The sequence below is a fragment of the Tamandua tetradactyla genome, chromosome 1 (genome assembly GCF_023851605.1).
Source record: "Tamandua tetradactyla isolate mTamTet1 chromosome 1, mTamTet1.pri, whole genome shotgun sequence".
NCBI classification, from domain to species: domain Eukaryota; kingdom Metazoa; phylum Chordata; class Mammalia; order Pilosa; family Myrmecophagidae; genus Tamandua; species Tamandua tetradactyla.
This window is the reverse complement of record NC_135327.1, coordinates 196,002,104-196,014,635: the sequence shown is the minus strand read 5'-3', so window position 1 is coordinate 196,014,635 and position 12,532 is coordinate 196,002,104. Positions and strand designations below refer to the sequence as shown.

The following is a 12,532-nucleotide window of genomic DNA, read 5'->3' as shown; positions in this document are numbered from 1 at the left end:
CTCTCATCTGGAAAGGCACAGGGCAAACACAGTCAGGGCTTCTCTCTCAGCTGGAAGGACACATGGCAAAAACATGGTGTCATCTGCTAGTTTACTCTCTTGGCTTCTGGTTTCATGAAGCTCCCCAGGAGGCGTTTTCCTTCTTCATCTCCAAAGGTTGCTGGCTCATTGATTCTCTGCTTCATGGTGCTGCAGCATTCTCTGCTCTCTCTCTGAATCTCTCTCTCCAAAATGTTTCCTCTTTTATAGGACTCCAGTAAACCAATCAGGACCCACCCAAATGGGTGGAGACATGTCGTCCCTTAATCCAGTTTAACAACCATTCTTGACTAAATCACATCTCATTACAGTTTCAAACATACAGCATTGAATAGGGATTATTCTACCTTTATGAATTGGGATTTATATTAAAACATGGCTTTTCTTAGGGGGCATACTTTATTTCAAACCAGCACACCACCCCAAAATTTTTAAATATGATTTGGAATCATTTCTCCCAGATCTAGAGGTTGACAGGCTCAGCTGAGAAGTTCTTGCTCAGAGTACCTCATACATTTTCAGTCAGATGGTGGCTGGGACTGGAATGTTCTAAAAGTTTCCACACTGTCATGTCTGGTGCCTGGGCTGGTAAGGCAGCTCTTTGCCTGTATTAGTTTGCTAAAGCTGCTGGAATGCAATATAGCAGAAATGGAATGGCTTTTAAAAAGGGAATTTATTAAGTTACAAGTTTACAGTTCTAAGGCCAGAAAAATGTCCAACTAGTACATCCAGGGAAAGATACCTTGAGTCAAGAAAACCGATGGGTCCAGAAAACTTCTGTCAGCTAGGAAGGCACCAGGCTGGTGTCTGCTGGTCCTTTGACTTCTGGTTTCAAACAGCTTCCCCGGGGCATTTTGTTTCTTCATCTTCAAACATCTGCGTGTACTGTTGGCCCTGAAGCAATTGTTCTCCAAACATCTGCATCAGAGGTCTCTCCAGTGTTTCCCCTTTTGAAGGACTCTAGTAAACTAAGCAAGACCCACCTTGAAAGGTCAGAGCCACATCTCCGTCTGTTCAAAAGACCCTACCCACACTTGGGTGTGCCACAGCTCCATGGAAGTAATCTAATCAAAAGTTCCCACCCTAAACAATGGGTTGGATTGGATCAGGATTAAAACCTGGCTTTTCTGGGGTTGGATAATAATTTCAAACTGGCATACTCCCGTGGAGCCTCTCCACATGGCCAGCTTGAGCTTCCCCACAGCATGGCGTTCTCAGGATTTTAAAGGGTAGTGGGTTTCCCCTTGGACAAATGTTCCAAGAGACCCAGGGGGAAGCTGCAAACCTTCTTATTACTTGACCTAAGAAATTACAGTGTCGATTCTGCTGTGTTTCTATTAATCACAGCAGCCCAAAGTCAAGGGGAGGGAGAATATATGCTACTCCCAGTGGAGGAAAGGCTTATGTGTACAGCGAGGGAAGACATTGATGTGGCCATCTTGGAAGCAAGCTTCCACACATAGCCAATGTGCAGACTGCTTTGAGCCAATTCAAGGCTAATTCACCAGTAGCCTTGAAACCTTGATTGTGAGCCATACAGTAAGGACCGATACATGATGACCTGCTGAATATACATACACAGTAAGGCAAGTTTCCTAGGGCACTTTTCCTTTTCTTTTTCATTTAAAACACACACACACACACATTCAACTTTGTGGACCCACTAAATTGATTGCATGATGGATATCCTATCTGTAGTTTGAGAAATAGTGTACACACGATACTACCTCAAGTACTTATTGTGTACTATGAAGGAACAAAAGGATTTCAAAAACACAAATCAAATTTAAATTATCCAGATGCCATTGCTCACCTGTCTGGCAAAATTCTAGAAATTGGACAGCATAATCAGCTGACAAGGCTGTTGAGAAACATATTTTCTCCTATATTGTGGTTAAGAGTACAAATGCCCACCCTAAGGAGGGCATTTGGAAATTTCTGCCCCAAATCATAAATTCCCTTTGAGCCAGGAACCACACTTCTGGGAAATAGATGTCTATAAAATGTAAGGGAGGGGTGCACGGGTGGTTTAGTGGTAGAATGCTTACCTTCCATGCAGGAAACCTGGGTTCAATTCCTGGACCATGCACCCCCCCAAAAAAAAATAAAAAATAAAAAGGTAAGGCAAAGTATATACAGAGTTTTCATTGCAGCTTTATCTGTAATAGTCAAAGATTGAAAACTGACTGTGTCATCTAAAGGGGACTGATTATACTGGAATATTCTATGCAATCAAAGATGCTGCAGTAGCTAACAAAAACAAACAAAAAACTTTATGTGCTAATATTGAAGGATCTCCTGGATTCAATCAGTGATAAAAACAAGGTATGGAACAGAATGTATAATATAGTGGGTATCTGTTTGTATAAAAAAGGGGGAAAATACCCTATATTTGTGTTTGCATGAAGGAACCCTAGCTGGATACAATACACTAAAAGTGATTTCTTTAGTGGGAAAAGAAAATCGTTCCCCAAAGAAATCACTCCTAGACAAGGGTGGAGTGATTTTTCAATTTATATATCATTTTACTTTGACTTTTGAATCCTGTGAATCTTATTTCTATCCCAAAATACTAGTTGACAATATAGCTGTTGCTCCTAAGTTGCTCACACCTTATACGGAGATGAAGTATATAGAAGTAGCAAATGAGCATTGCTTGAGGGAGTGATTTTAAAGTGTTAAAATGCTTTAGCATGAGAGCTCATCTCCAACTGGACTAGTCAGGAAATGCTTTGTAAGTTTGTAGGAATTGAGCTAGTTCTTGAAGGATGAGTGACATATAAATGACATATAGATGGATATGAGAAAGAGAGTGAGGTCTATCCAAATAGGAAAATATGGTATAAGCCCAGCACTTCTCAGATTGTGTAATGTAGAAACCCCCTAAGGGAGTCTTCTGATAATGTGGCCTTGAACTCCAATGCAAGAAATGCTGAAACTGTGTTCAATGAAAATGGTTTTATATAGCTAACTGTCACTATAAAGAAATTTTGGCTTACTTACAATTATTTTTATAATTGTTTTTATTATATAATAATCTCAAATTTGTGGGTCACGAACCCCCAGTTTGAGAAGCACTGATATTAGCAGCAGGTTGGAAATGTGAAGCAAGAGGGGGTGTTCAGGGAATAGTATGTAAGTCAAGTGGCTGGAGCAGAAGAGTAATATAGGAGAAGAGCAGAAGATAAAGCGAGGGCCGGAATGTAGAGTGTGTGTGTGAATGCCTAGGCAAGGAGTCGGTCAACTTTTCCCCCAGATATAGGGAGCCTCCTGAAGGTTTTAGCCAACAAAGTCCCCGTTCCATTTTTACGCTTTTCTCTGGACCAAGCACACAGATAGTCTGTGTTATATTTAAATTCTGTCATTTAAACCAGGAAAATAAGGCAAATTGCAAGCTGAGGGAACCAAGTGGACTACTGGGAATAGCCCATGAGCAACTTCCAGTTTCTCCTCTGCCCGTGGAGTTTCACATGCTTCTCTGAGGATCTCTCCAAAGATATGCTAGTCTCTCAGTTCAGTCTGAAAACAGATCCTTGGGGCGGGGGGGGGCACAACCGTGGCTCAGCAGGCAGCGTTCTTGCCTGCCATGCTGGAGACCCAGGTGCGATATCCTGGTGCATGACCATCCAAAAGCAAACAAACAAAAAGCCAGATCCTTGGGCCGTTGATTGTACACCATGTATGGAATGTTTGCATGTTAAGAATGTTCGTGTTTGTCAATAAAAAATAAAAAAATAAAAACAGATCCTTGGAAAGTGTCGGTTGCCCAAGGCTATCCTGGAAGGTCAAGTCCCCTCACTGTGGACATCAAGACTTTGGACGTGAAGCACCCAGATTGTAAGTGGAGAAAGGGGTCCCCAGAACCTTGTAGGCACAAAGGGCAGAGATCTATGGTGGAGGAGGCTTCAGAAGTCTGTCTAGAGTGGGCAGAAGTCAGTATCCACTGGTAACTGATGACCAAGGGGAAGCACAAAGGGGCTGGCGATGCCAGGGGACAGGCAGTCCCAAAGGAATATCACCAGAGGATCTGCTCCAGAAGTTTCTTTGCTTTTTCACTAAGAAATAAAGATTCTGAATTGCTCTAAAAGGGAGTAGGTAGGAAATGCTGGAGACATGGTCAGGGAGTCTCTGACTTCCTACTCCCGTAGTTGAACCCAAACCAGATATGCAACCTCCTGTCCAACTAGAAGGCAAAGGCTGCCTGGGATTCTGTCCTGCACATGAGGGATGCACTGTAGGGACCATCACAATAAAGTACAAACTCTGTCCTAGGAGATGATGACTTTTAGCCCGGTTCCTAGGGTGTAAGAAACAGGCTTTGTGTGTGTGTGTGTGTGTGTATGTGTGTGTTTGTGTGTGTGCTTCCTTGCAAAACCAAATCCATAAACAAGCCCCTGTTTTTTTGTACCTGATTCCCTGCTGGAGCAGCAGCTGAACTAGAAGTCTCCGCAGGTCTGGTGACTTTGGCTTCATGTCCCAGAATATTCTTCCCTTTCCTCCTTATATAACAAACCCCTCGGATGAATTGGGTTTGTTGGCAGCAAAAAAAGAAAAAAATAAAGAAAAACACAGAAAGCCCCAGCAAATTCACTTGTTTGATTCATTTGCGCCACAGCTTGCAACCTGAAGTCTTTGGCCAAGCAGCTCTAAACTACTTGTGCTGCACCTACTTAGTCTCTACAATTAGTCCAATTGTCCACCTGGGCCTGGTAATTGTTTCATTCCCTTCAGATGTTCTGAGAGCTGGCTAGTGACTCTGGCTAGTACTTGGTTTCTGTCTGGAAAGTGAAAGCAAGAATGCAGCGTGACACTGTAGAAAGGGCCTGGCCTGAGTGATAGGAGACCAGGGTGCTTGGACCTTTCTCCCAGACTTGGTGCTGACTAACCCTGGGTAAGTCATTTAATCTCCGAGCGAGCGTTCCTTGCCCCTTTATCTCATCTGCCTGAAAGCCAAGCCTTAGACAAGATCCCTTGCAGCCTCATACCCCTGGCTCCCTGATTTGGGAGGATGGAACGCAGTGCCTCACCTGCACTCTGCAGTGACTTGGAAGCAGTGGGCACCAGGGTGAAGTGATGTCTCCAGCTCCTATTCTCAGGTGAATCCATGAGACCTCTGGGGGAACTTCAGTCCTCTCAGCTAGATTGCAGGTTCCCTTATCAGGACAGACAGAGGGTGGTCAGGGCCCTGCGCGATGCGGGATGGTTGGCAGGAGGGAACTGAGGCCATCCTGGCCGCTGGCTGCTGTAACTTTTTATTGGTGTTTGTCCTGTCAGTGCCACGGACCTGCTCAAGCTTCCTGGGGCTTTGCCTGAACATGGGGTGCATCCACCAGGTGGCAGTGGTGCCCCTCCATGGCCGTGAGGCCCACTTAGGACACATCTAAACGGGAAGTAGAATCACTGTGCTGGGAAGAGGGGTTGAATGGAACAAAATTTGGGGATTGGAAGGTACTTGGAGGAACTCTAGTGCTCAAATCTAACCATGTCCTATGTCAGGTGAGCCAACTGAGGAGCAGAGATGGGAAGTGAGTTTCCAAGTTCACGCAGTTGTTTAGTGGCAGAAATCTGTATCTAGGATAGAAAGGGCATAGGCTCGGTTCATCTTCCTTTCTAACAACAGGAGCTAAATCAGTAAAAGGGATAAAAAAAAAAAGATCAATTTGTCCATTCTGAGTATCCTTAGCCTACACTGTGGGGAATTCAAGCCCAGCATGGGGTTCCTTAGAACCATCAGTGGGCTTTGTAAGAGGTGTTGGGTTTTCCCCAAATGCATTCCTTTTCTACCCCAGAACTCCAGATTTCCTAGCAGGAGCTATTTGGAGTATGCTCTGACCTGGCTTTCACTAGGTAAGTTAGCAGATAGCATCTCTAGACCCAGCTAGTTTCCAGGTACCTGCTGTTGTGCCAGGACTTTGTACCTACACTTGTACCTAAATTTTGGAGGTATCTGGAACCACCCCGGGCAAAGTGTCTACAGTCCTTCAGTTCTTAGGGGGACACTGTGGACACCAGGTTTCTGTGGTTCCAAGAAAGTTCTTGGAGCAGCTGCTCACCCTAATGACTATGATCACAAGCATGAAGAATCCTGGGGAAGTAACACATTCACCCAAAGTTGGCGATGACAAAGAAGGTTAATGTGGAAAAGAGCTTTGTCATGTTCCTGGAGAAAAGATGCAAAGATGCCAATAGAATTTAAATTAGGGGATGGTCTTGACAAATGATTATAACTAACATTTATTGTATCCCTAATACAAGCCAAGGGCTTACATACACATTCACATCTATCTCTGTAAGATATTATCTTATGCAATGGAAACATTTTAATAGATTACTCTATATGTGAAAATCAGCCAGAAAGAACATTGTGTGGTAGAAAGAGAATTGGTTAGAAGTTGTAAGACCAAGATTTGGTTCTGGTTGGGTCATCATTCCACCATGTAGTTTTGAGCCACTCACCTGAATCTCTCTGGATTTCCATTTCCTCACCTGTAATATGAAGGTGTAACTTCAAAGATGTCCAAGACCATTTCCAAATTTAATAGTTTATAACTTTATGAGTCTCTGGGTTTAAGCATCAGGAGACTGGATGGTCTTCAGCAGCAGGCTTGGGCCAGGCTTGTACAGATGCTGATAAATACCACTGCTGCAGGGGTCTGGGGTGGCAGTCCCCTCCAAGGGGATAGCTGGTGACCTAGGTCGAGGGGTGGCCTGGGAATACTGGATTTGACAGGAGCCAAGCTGCCCAAGGTGGGGCAGAGAGCAGATGGAAGGGCCAGGAGAGAGACATCTGGGGGTTGGAGAAAAGGTAAGCAAGAAAGGAATTGCCTTTCCCCATGATAGTTAAAGAGATGTGCTACTCCATCTTTTTATGTTGTCTATGTTTCTGGGCACAAAATACAAAGAGGGGTCAGAAAGCTTGATCCAGGACAAGAGAAAGCAGATAGGTCTCATCATTACCCACTTCTGGTGACACCTAGAGGAACAAACGGTCATCCCCTTTCTGTCTCCTGAAATCTACCTGTACTACTTCAAAGCTGATCTAATGCAGAATTTTTCAGACTTTTTAAAATAACGCAGTAAGAACTAGGTTTTATTCAATATCTTTATGTGTCTGTATGAATAATGGAAACAAATGTTTTATGAGATGATAGATGTGTTCTTATTTCATTCAAATTCATTTTTTGGTGGTTGTGCAATCTACTAAACTAATGTCATGGTCCACTGATTGATTAGGACTTGTAGTTTGAAAACCAGTGGCCAAATGCTTCTGGAGTAGTGTGTCCACCCCTGGGGTGAAAGTGCAGGTGAACAAATAAAAGCACTTCTGTCCATTATGTTTATGTTGGTAAGTCCTTGTATCCTAAGTCCTTGGTATTTACTCCATCCCCTGAATATCTTGTACTTTTCAGTCTGTAAAGTGCCTGGCACAGAGTAAGTAGACAACACTACAAGTCAGGAAGGGAAGGATCGTTGGATACCTGTAGAAAGTGAACTTTAACTTGTTTGGGAAGAATCCTTTGATAAAATTTTATACAGTTGGACATTTGATGCTCTGAAAACACAGAGCTGAAAACCACTGCAAACTTGAACTCCTGCACTAAATGCCAAAGCCACGGGTTTGGCAATGGTTAGGAGCAGAAATATGGCAGTCTTCTAAGGCCTAATGTCTTGTGCAGGGTTTTCCTAAGTAAAGGACTATGTGTCTTGGAGCCAGCCAGCAACTCTGTAACCTTATAAAAATGTTCCCTACATGCCCAATGTTATTTTAATTTGTCATGTCCCTTCTGCAATTTGTCTTCAAGCATAAACCAAAACAACTTGATTTTTAACCCTGTAGTGCCTCTATTGCTTGTGTAGAGCTGAAGGCTGGGGGAGCCTCAGAATCTGACTGAAGGACCTTTGAGTCTATAGAGAAGACCCAGCTCCAACTCCACTTTTCTCTCTCTTTTTTCTCTTCCTTAAGAGAACATTAAAATGCAGGAGGCCCGGATAATTAAAGAGAATGTGGCTGGCCAGGCATTGTGTTGAATCTTAGGTGGCTTACCATTGCCTTCAGTACCAAGGCTACAGCAGTGCTGGTTGGTGGTTTGGCATTTTATTTGTGGGTAAATAACCCTCTCCAGAAACCTAGCCTTTTCAGATTCTATCTTAAAACTTCTCTTAGTGAAATCTCAGAACGTCAGAGCTGAGAAGAGCCCTAGAAATGTAGGCCCTGACCTTCATTTTACAGGTGGTTCGCTTTATCAGTTTGTCCTTGCTTTCAGAAGACCTAAACTTCTCAAAATATCCCATTAGACTCTCATTCCCTTATCATAAAGTTTTGATATTTAGGATACTGTAAGCTACCATCAGTCATTTATAGCCTAGCATTTGTGAGCTTATGAGCACCTTAATGAGCATCAGTTTTGTCAGGAAGGAATATGATCATTTGTGAATTATTGGGAGATACTCATGACTCAAAGGTAGTACAATATAGTACTGACCATACTATATTGGTCATATATAGCCATATTGATGGGTAGAATATGGAAAGAGAAAGGCACTTAGTGATAATACAGTGTAATGAGATGCCATGACAAACATTTACATAGCAGACTTGTGAAACAAGAATTGTCACCTCATTTTACAGCTGAGGCTCAAAAAGAGTAAGCTATATTGTTATTGTAGTACTTCTGTAGACCCGCCATTGTCATTAATATATTGTAAATGTCCTTCCATGACAGCAAAGGGAGACCTATTTGGATTGTTTCCTGTTTGTCACTGAATATAGCGATGATGGACAAAATTTTACACCAGTTTTTTAAAAATATTTTTGTTACTAAATCAACACACAAACACACAAACATTCTTAACGTGCAAACATTCCATATATGGCATACAATCAGTGGCTCACAATATCATCACATAGTTGTGTATTCATCTCCGTGATCATTTTTTTGAATATTTGCATCACTCCAGAAAAAGAAAGTAGAAGAAATAGAAAAAACTCATACATATCATACCCTTCACCCCTCCCTCTCATTGACCACTATTATTTCCATCTGCCCAATTTATTTTAACCCTTGTTCCCCATATTATTTGTTTATTTTTCTCCATATTTTTTCTCATCTGTCCATACCCTAGTTAAAAGGAACATCAGACACAACATTTTCACAATCATACAGTCACATTGTAAAAGCTATATCATTACACAATCATCTTCAAGAAACAAGGCTATTGGAACACAGCTCTACAGTTCAGGTACTTCCAGCCAGTTCAATACACCATAAACTAAAAAGGAGGTATCTATATAATGCATAAGGTTATCTATATATCATATCTATCTATATATTATCTATATATAATAACCTCCAGGATAACCTCTTGACTCTGTTTGAAATCTCTCAGCCATTGACACTTTATTTTGTCTCATTTCTCTCTTCTCCCTTTTGGTCAAAAAGGTTTTCTGAATGCCTTGATGCCAGGTCCTGTCTCATCCCAGGATTTCTGTCCCACGTTGCCAGGGAGGTTTACACTCCTGGGAGTCATGTCTCACGTAGCGGGGAAGGCAGTAAGATCACCTGCTGAGTTGGCTTAGAGAGAGAGAGGCCACATCTGAGCAACAAAAGAGGTTCTCTGGGGGTGATTCTTAGGCCTAATTTTAAGTAGGCTTAGCCTATCCTTTGCAGGAATAAGTTTCATAGGTGTAGCCCCCAAGATTGAGGGCTTGGCCTATTGATTTGGTTGTCCCTACTGCTTGCTAGAATATCAGAAATTTCCCAAATGGGGAAGTTGAATATTGCCCTATTTCTCCCCATTCCCCCAAGGGGACTTTGCAAATACTTCTTTATTCACTATCCAAATCTCTCTGGGATTTATCAGGGCATCTCACTAACCTGGACCAACCAACAAAATCTCATGCCCTATTCAAGATTCCATGTACTTATGATGTTAACTAAACTGACCATACAACTTAAATTAGGAAATGCACTACCCAAAATATAAATTTGGTACCAAATAAACATTTCTCCTTTTAGTCTCGCACAGAAGTCGAAGTTTTAAAACATGAATATCATCCTTTACCCAGTCTTCTGACATACCTTAGTCCTATCCAGATCAGCTTCATCTTTACTTGATATCTGATCACTACATCAGTTTTTGTACACATATCCAGTTCTTTCCTTTGAATATTTTATGCAGCCTTTGGCAAAGTGGAGGAACAGCAGTGTGCAGAGAACAAATCTGCTGGCTCACCTTCTCAGCATCAGCCTGGAAGGTTCTGAACAGCCTGCTGCCTTCCCTTTGCCCTGGACTCTTACCCATGCTTGACACCTATGAGCTTGGGGTAAAGAGATCCAGGATTCCATGTTGGGACTTGCTCAGTGGAACTGGAAGCTCCCTGTTCCATTGTATCTCACTTCCCATCACCTGGCTAAGGGGTCTGAAATACCACCTGTAGAGATTCGAATTGTTCTGCTGGATTGAAGAAGCAACCTGAAACTCAGGACATACCTACTGAAGGGGGTAGAAGGCTGATGTTGGTTGTTTATGGAGAAAAAACTGCAGCAGACCATGCAGCTTTGGCTCCTAAATTGTACCTTCTGGTGTCTCCCCAGGCACTTGGACTGTGTGCTGGCGGAGACTCCCTGTAGCCTCTACCCAGCTTGTCCTTCTAGGCCATGCCCCTGCCCGTCTCCCACTCCCTTTGTCCAGGAAGAGTTCAAACAGGCTGGAAGAAGACAAGAAGCTAGGTTTAGATTACTAAACCTTAGTGGTTAGCAGAGACTGGTCTCAATCTGGCCTGGGCGTGTATGCAGTTTAAGAGGCCACTCTGGGGGCCCTGAGCTAGTACAGAATGGAGAAAGGACACCGGGAACTTGAGTTGGAAGAGCCCCTCATGGATCCATGGCACAAGCTTCTCGTGGCTGGGGACAACCAACTGAGGGCTGGGCCTTTCATGAGTCACCACCATTCCACTCTGCTCAGCTATAAAGTGAGGAGACCTGCAGGGACCATCTCAGGTCCCATTTAACTCTGACCATGCAAAGGTGGCCTAGATGGCAGGGAAAGGTCCAGCTTCCTTTTTAACAAGAGGAGAGCCAAAAACTGTTAAAGAAGCAGCAGCCAGTGCTTTGTAATCCCTCTTTAGAATTGCTGTGCAAATCGCTGTGACAAGTTATTAATCATCCTGCCTCTCGGCTTGGGAAAAGGATAAAGACAGCTCTTTAATTATAGGGAGGGGCAGCTAAGGTCTTTGGCATAAGCCTTTTCAACCTGATATCAGGCCCAGTTAGAACGTGAGAGACTGCCCTGATTTCTGAGGTTAGCGACACTTGGGACCCGGTGGCCAGTGCCCGGTGGCTCTTGATGATGTCCTCATGCCCTTTGCCCCCTCCACAGCCTTTGATCCTCAGACTGGAGTGTGTTGTCAGTGGCTTTTATGGTCCCCAATACCACGTATGGCTTTACACTATTGGAAGGACCTTTGTTTGTATTATACTGTCTAGTTTTTACAACCACCACCACGTAAGCAAGGCATTGTGTCCTTTTACAGATTGTAAACCAGAGGCTCTTGGAGGTGTAAACCAGAGTCTCTTGGAGGTGAAAAGATTTACCACACCCAAGGAGTTAAAGGGAGAGCTGGGCTGGGTAAGGAATCAGCAATAGCATTGGAGCAGGATATTTCCTTAAAGCATGGGGGTCATGCTGCCAGCTTCCTGCCTTTTTTTTTTTTTCCATAGCCAGAGCTTCTTTCTTTGGAGAAAAGTCTGGGCTAAACCCTGTGGACTGAAGCACTTTCCTTCCTGCAGTCAGTCATAAGAGCAAAAGCCCATGTTGGCCGTAGAGGGCCAGGCAAGGAGGAGATGAAACCCAGAGCCAGTTAAGTGAGCTGGGACTGCCAGGTTGTGCAGAGGGAAGAGGGAGGGTGGCAGCAGGAGTGAAAAATGGTGAGGTTTTGCTTACTTTTTCACATCAGGATATCCCTCAGACTTCAGTTAGAAACCATGATATCCTCTGTGGAAAATAAATGATTTTGGAACTTCTCTGAGAGTTAGGCTTAGGCTTTCCCTAATTTGGCCCCTGTCCCTCCACTGTTGCCAACTTCCAGTAATTCAGTATTTGTTCCTTATTTTTCTGAGAGTGGTTATATAACTTGAATGTTTCTCAAAGGCTCCAATTGACCATGGCTCTGGCCACCCCCACCCCACCGACACCATAGTACCAAGAATTGCCTATTTGGCAGATTCTGAGGTGTTGTGCAAGGGCAGTCCATTTGGAGACACCTTACTTGTGCCTCCCATCTAGGGGTTTGCCAAGACCATTACCACAAGAGGCAAACTCCAAGTCATGGTGAAAACAACTTAGAAACAGATGAAGCTATCTCAGTGCAAGCAGCTCACCCGTGTTAATGAGGGTTAGAGGACCTGGGTGTGGGGGGATAGGCAGATAAGGGGACCTTATGACTGGAATGTCTGTTTCATTAAGTCCACTCATTGCTTTTCTGGAAGCTCTT

General features: G+C 43.4%; 1 protein-coding gene across 10 annotated transcripts in view; it reads left to right on the top strand.

The window, feature by feature from the left end:
* Positions 1-12,532, top strand: part of PRKAG2 (protein kinase AMP-activated non-catalytic subunit gamma 2) — a 614,065-nt gene that overhangs the window by 269,946 nt on the left and 331,587 nt on the right. The gene's annotated exons all lie outside the window — the stretch shown is intronic.